Below are 7187 nucleotides of genomic sequence, written 5' to 3'. Positions count from 1 at the left end.
TGAGTTACCTAAACCCTGCTAGGCTCACTCAATGTCTCAACTCAGACCTGATGTTGATCCCACTACAACAAACCTAACCCTAACCCATGCTTGAACCAAGTCAACACCATGGCCATAGCTAGGTTTATCCAAGTTACAGTTTGAAACCAGATAGGACATCTGAATCTAGAGTGGATCCAAATTAAATTATTACAAGTCAAACTTTAGGTGATCCATATCATAAATTCAAATTTAAACTTTGATTACATTGTTTGGATCTCCATTTGGTTAACATGTTGGGAGTTTCAGATCAAGTTCAAAACCAATTTGAACACCGATTTCAGATATTATAGAGAATTGGATCTTTATTTGTGTATTATATATAGAACTTTGGATCTCAAATCATAAAACTTTGAATTTTATATCTCCATGTTATTTGGATCAAGATCTCAGATTTTACAAGTTTGGGTTGCATGATTGAACTCATATCTCAACCTTAGTTGACTCCATAAATCCAAACCGTAATTTCAAACCTTAATATTTAGGTCATTGTATCGGATCACTAGAACAAATTTGAATTTTCTTGAATCATAGAAACTACATCTCAAGTATGTCTAGCACTAGTTTGCGTGCATTCATATTAGATCTAGGAATCATTGCATAGATCGATGATAATATGTATCATGTACTGCATCCATAAGTTCCAAATGTACTTTCTGTTAGTTCATGCATGCTAATTTCTAATGATTCACTTAGATTTTCTAACATTTGAATCTTTTCAAAATTAGGGCAAGTTTCTACATTTAGGATCAGGACTACAATAAGAACTCGTAATTTTGAATAAGTTGCTTAGTCTTTGATATGTTTACCCTAATAAAAGTGCTAGGAACAGGTTGACCTTGTACTTATTGGTCAGGTTCTATCTCTCGTAATTTTTTGCATGAGATAAGGGAACAAGTACATTTCCTTTAAACCTTTTTATATAAATGGTCACATGTAAGGTTGAAAAATTTTGCATGTAAACACTCACATAAGTTAAAGGAGAGAAAGTACAAGAACCATATACAAAACAAACGTATGAACCACTTTGGATGACATACATGCATGCAACCATCACTATCTTCTAAAGATCAAAAGTAGCAGATGAGCAACAAATACAAAACCTTAACAAATATCAAGTGTATTGAATATAAAAATATGATAAAAATGCATCACCTTCGAAGAAAAAATGGGCTTGAAGATCATAGAAGGAAACATCTGCCTTCCTGCCTCCAAAATAAAAATAGAGAAGAAAATAACCTGATTAACATATCAAAATTAGTGTTTTCTTCCTGATTAACATATCAAAATTAGTGTTTTCTTGGTAATTAGTCAACTAGTTTTCATAAGGATTTTCCAGCCACTACCGACAACCCCATGCTAAATCAAACAACCATTCAGAATGAACAAAATCTAGATGAGCCAGTGGGTCTCGTAAATAAATCAAAGATCCCCAAATCAAGTTCCATGTAGGGCCCTTCTAAAACAAAAATACACACTTCTCTTGTTGCCAGGAAACAATACCACAATGAAAAGCCAAAAAAGAGCAAGCAAGATAGAGATGATGGCTGCAATATATTAAAAAAACAACGAAGTAAGCGGGTTAAGGGCTGCCAGCTGGCTATCCTTGTTGCAGCAGAGGGAAAGACTACCGGTGGCAGCTATTGCTGCAATAGATAGAAAATGGGACAGGCTGATTAAATGATTGTCGATAGATGAGAGAGGGTGTGTCTGTTCCTTCCTATATTAGTTGATGAGGGCTCACCACCAAGTATAGACCTGTGAATCATAGAGAATTATAGAGAGAGAGAACTGCTGCTTCACAGAGACAATGATGAAGCCAGCTGCTTCGGGATTGGCTACATATGCTACTTGGGGATGACTATCTACTCCAAAGCAGAGACTATGGTGAAGATGGATGAGATGCAAAGGCCGCTGCTTGGGGCTGGGAACACCATGAGGAGGGAGAGAGAGATATAGAGAGACAAACACACACAAAGAAGGAGAGCAAGAGAGCAAGATGACCTTGACGGCAATCGAAAATGGTGCTAGTGATGCCAGAAAACGTCTAGTTGTCACTGTCAACTTCTGTGAACCTCTGCAACTGCAGTGAGGTTGTGGTGAAGGTACAATTTCAAGCTGCGAGAGAAGGCGATGGGGCATTAGCAAACATTTTCTGTCCAAGGTTTCTCAATTTCTGAAAACATCTTTCTGGAAATTTGCCCAATAGTCATTTTTTGATTTCTTGTTTGATAAACAGGAATCGAATTTAAAATTTTTGAATTTTATTTTCCGGTTTACAATATATTTTCAACCATCACATGGATCCCAAACGAATTTGATATTGTCATCATGAATGAATGGATATTTTTTATCATTATTAACGTTTAAGGGGCAGCCTTTTGACACATAACCTTCGATACAGATTTTCCTATGCATGCATTGAAGCTTTATTGAAGGTGTGCCTGAATGCTTGTATGGAAGGTCTTACTTTCAATCTCACCTCGAACGTGTGACAGTAATTTGAAACTTCCATACATTTTGAATGGGGTTTTAAAAAGGAGCATCATCAGTGCAACAATCCATCTATGGTATTTGAATGGGGAGCAAACGTTTTCCTTGCGACCTAGGTATGCTCTAAGTGGAAACCACATGTTAAACTCCATTAGTTTAGGGATCTTTCGGGTGAGTGGGAGTGACGGGCTGGAAAAGTGTCCTTAGAAATGCCTCTTTGAGATTCTCACACTAGAACAATAATGAAAACCATCGATAGCTCTGGATGGCAGTTAAATTGCTAATGGTTTTTAGGTCATCGGTAAAAGGTCTGTGGGGAATTGTATTCCGATGAACCAAAAGGTCGGCAGTTGTGTTTACATTCCCGACAATTGTGGACACTGCGAATGACATTTTTCGATGCCCATCCTTTAAGCTGTCGATAATTACTCCTCCTCCCAACAACTCTAAATGTTGGGAATTATTTTCTTTCCAATTGTGTCAGCCATCTAAAAATACGAATGTTATCCCAACATTTTCAACCGTTGGGAAATGTTTGGCTCTCCCAACCTTCTCAACTGTTCGGAAATTGTTTCATCCCTAATGGTTCAACCATTGAGAAATATAAGTTTCTCCCAATAGTAGAAATTGCGACTTGTGTATTGCAACCTAAGGAAATTAGACTAGACAAATGTATGTTTGTGTTTGTGTGTGTGTGTATGTATATATATATATAGACAGAGTGAGAGAGAGACCATGCTAAAACATTGAAATTTTTATTAATAAAATGACAAATTGTAATGTACATGGCCAAGCTGTAGCCTTTATCAAATAAGGATAATACATAATGTTTATATACAATGGAAAATACATTCTTGAACCAGTAATGAATCAAACAACTATACCCCATGAAACATCCCATGTAGGAGCATCTCCCACCTCTTCAATCACATGACTCAATAGTGCAGATGGTGCATGGCTTATAATTTGACTGTGTGTCTTGGCACGACAATTCTGGAAGAAATTCACATGAGTATTTACAGGTAAGCTTGCTCGTATAATGCAATGCATGAGGAGAATTAACTGAACGAAATCAACATAGGAACTGTATAGCCATAAGCAATGACCTTTTAAATAGCTAATCATGTTAAAGTATCATCTGAAGACAGTTACATACATTCAAAGGCTGGAGAAGATCATGCTGAATTAATAAAAAGGAAATCATACCTGCTGCTAACAACTGCTCAACGGCTGTAGAAGATAATGAAGAAGATCACTTTGAATTAATTCAGCACAATTTCAACAAAAAGGAAACCAGACCCGCTACCAACAACTGCTCAACGGCTGGAGAAGATCATGATCATCATCTTAACAATCAAGAAACGAAGTATCTGAAGGAAGTAAATTTAAGCAACGAAAATGGTAACACATCCTCATTAAAGATGAGAGCAAACGTTACAGAAAATCAAAGTTTAAGAAAAGATTGTTTAAAATTCAAACAATTCTATTACAGTCCCTCCCAAAATCATGTATAAATATCATCATCAAGGGAACCTCACATCATCCAATTCTTGGTGTGAGAGATAGTGGACGTAGAATTTTATCCAGACCACTTTAAAATTTCTTATCTTGCATATTTTCTTTCAAATCATACCTCTACAAAATGACCTGATAAAAAATCAGCAACCAACGTAGAAGATAAAATATTTTCAACCTATGTAGATGTAGTTACTGGCTATGTAAACTCGTTCACAAATGATAGAGACGAAGAAAAAATTATTGTGCAACATGATAAATAGAGCATGAGAAACATTGTAATGTTGTGTTCATACTTCACCTCCACAAAGTATAATCTCATCCTCTTGAATTACAAAGAGATTATGGTAAAGATGAACTATTATACAAACTAAATGCTTTCACTTGATTGTTTCTTTGGCTCTATCTACAACCACTTCATTTACACCCTAAACATTATTTTCTTTGAATGATGTATAGATAGCAGAAAAAAAGTGTTAGGCTATAACTAGGAAAAGAACTATTCTAACATAAAGTTATGCAGTGAACATACCATTTAGCAGTAAATTTTTTCTCACCCCTCCAAGGCACTACACAAAGCAAATGAAGAAAGATAGAGAGATATGTACATATAAAAATATATAAGCATGTATAGTTTTGCAAGTCAATTAACTTTGAGCAATTGAACATACAGTTCATATAGAAACCAACATCGTTCACACATGAATTAAGTGAAAAATGGAACCAACAAAGTCCACATATCAATAAGTTCACATAGAACCCAACAAACTACTGCCATGGGAAAACTTAAAGTCAAAATTAACATGCTTAGCAAGGTTCAACATTATAATCATCTCTTGTTTGATCAATTTCTCTCTTCCGACATGCACAAAATATAACAATAAACTTTAGTTAATGTTATAAGAGGTAAGCTTTCGAAACAGCCTTACATTGGATAAGACCAACCTAAAATCACATGTTGCTGGTCGTTTGAAAGGCTATCATGTAATCTCTAAGACACTTGTTTTGTTGTTTTAATGTTGGAACTTTTTGCTCCAACAAAGCATTTTGTTGTTCAAGTTGTGCGACTTTTGCTTCTGCAATCTCTCCCCTTTTAGATAATTCAATTACTTCTCGTTTTTCAACGATGCAACTATGTGTTCGATCACAAACGTTTATGGAGTTTGGTCATGTTTCATATGTACGTAAACTTCCACCACTTCCACCTTGCTCTCGTTCAATAGCAGTTGTAGATACATCATTTCGACTTGCATTGTCTTCGGAGCCTTGAGATGACGATGATCTTGCATGTCTAAGGTCAGCCTACAAACATGAAAGTAGTGTCAATCAATAGGCTTTGGAATAATGTAATGCAAAATCTCTATATATTATGTAAAATAAAGGCTATTATTTTTGCATTGTCATGATTAACTTTGCACAAATGTGACTGATATCCTTTTGATGTTTGATCTTGTTGGCCCTTCCACTTAACATCTTTATATACAAAATCTTCTAACAATAAAACTCTTAGCAAAATAAGCAAAAGTCTACAATGGAGGGGCAAGGATTTTGAGAATTACAGGAAAATAGCAGGATGCAGCAATTAATTTGGTCAAAACTTCAAAAATAAGGAAGGAACATGTTTAACGATTTCTCTTTTTTATTAATTAACAACATATACATAGCAATTATTGGTAAGCTAGGAGGATACATCTATAAACGTGCATGTGGAGGCCAGTTCATCCCTAGGACAAGATTAATATGCATCTATTGAAGGAGGCTCCATCAAAACATTGCAAAACGAAAACACAGATTTTCAGAAATACCTTTTCCTATATACTGAAGCAACATCAAAACCCACTGAATACGATTGTAGGAAGAGGAAACGAACCACGTACAAAAACTGCTTGAATTGCTAGATTCTTGTTCGAAGAAGCATTGATTTGGGAGAGATCTTTGGTTTGTGTTTCAAGGGAAACATCAAAATGCAGAAGCTACTGCTGGAAATTTCAAGGAAGACGATGGACTTGGGGCAGCTTGATCGATTTAGGGAGGTTTTTGAGGAAAGGATGGTCGAAGTTGCACCCAAATGGAATGTTAATCCAAAAGAAATGAGTGTTTTAAAGAAACGATGGCCGAAACTGCACCCAAATGGAAGATTAATCCATAAGAAAACATGAGCTATCTTCCATCTCTCTGGGATGCATTTGGTGCCAAAAAATTTGCTTAGGGAAAGTATATCTTCTTTGTAGCGCAACTGACCTTAACTGCCGACCACCATTGGCGTCAACAATGGTGGCCGGAAAAAATGATGCCTTTCTATGAATTCAGCAAGGCAACTTTGGCGACCAGTCCTGCCATCAACGACAACTGCTTTATCCCCCCTAAACGACTTCTGCGGAGATTCCGTTCATCGGTAATATTTTTGGGTAATATTTTTTGGATGACCACATCTGCAGTTGGCAAATACAGTAAAAGAAGAACAAAGAAGCCTGAAATATTTATACATTTTTTATTCATAAAACAAAAAAAAAAAAACCCGCAGGCTGAGCTAACCCAGTGATGTCGTCAGAAACGTACAGAACTAAAGAATGGACGGTCATGGCCGTCAAATCGTGGGCATCTGGTGATTTGGAAGGGACGCCGTGGTGTGCGTGGACGCGGAGTTTGGAGCAGTTGAGACTTGAAAAATAAGGCCCTCTCTTGCCCCGGGGCCCACATTCACAACCGTGGTGGCGTCCACCCCCACCTGCTCCTTCCGGGGGTTCTGGTTTTTATAATGACCCTACCGAGGTGGGCCCCGCCCCGCTTAACGCCTTGGGCTTCTCAATGACAGTGAAAGGACATCGCCTTCGCGCACGGAACACGTAGTCATCCCTATCTCATCCTGACGTCAGCGCTCGAGTTGCCGACCTCTCGCCGTTGGGTAAGCGACAGATTACCATAATGCTCCGCTCCTGACGCTGCAGTCTAATGACGAAACCGAAAGCTCGGGTCCACCTGCCCGGGTACTGGATCCGAACTCGTGTTGATTGTGATCACACAACCGCGCAAATGGGTCTAAAACTGACGTTGATCCGATCCATATTCTCTTTGGCAACCAGAAAATAGAAGGGGGGTGTTCATGTGGTAAGTTAACTTGTGGGAGAAGGAAGCAAGAA

At 37.5% G+C, this 7187-nt stretch overlaps 1 long non-coding RNA gene across 1 annotated transcript; it reads right to left on the bottom strand.

Moving 5' to 3' along the window:
• Positions 1 to 3381: 3381 nt before the first annotated feature.
• Positions 3382 to 6468, bottom strand: LOC126409683 (uncharacterized). The gene is made up of 3 exons (XR_007572261.1): positions 6289 to 6468; positions 3739 to 5349; positions 3382 to 3525 (listed from the first exon to the last, which is right to left on the bottom strand). It is a non-coding gene; the product is annotated as an uncharacterized LOC126409683 (long non-coding RNA).
• Positions 6469 to 7187: the final 719 nt, after the last annotated feature.

This window comes from Nymphaea colorata, chromosome 1, assembly GCF_008831285.2.
Source record: "Nymphaea colorata isolate Beijing-Zhang1983 chromosome 1, ASM883128v2, whole genome shotgun sequence".
In the NCBI taxonomy this organism is placed as follows: Eukaryota; Viridiplantae; Streptophyta; class Magnoliopsida; order Nymphaeales; family Nymphaeaceae; genus Nymphaea; species Nymphaea colorata.
Note: the sequence above shows the minus strand (reverse complement) of the source record. Positions and strands in the feature narration are given on the sequence as shown.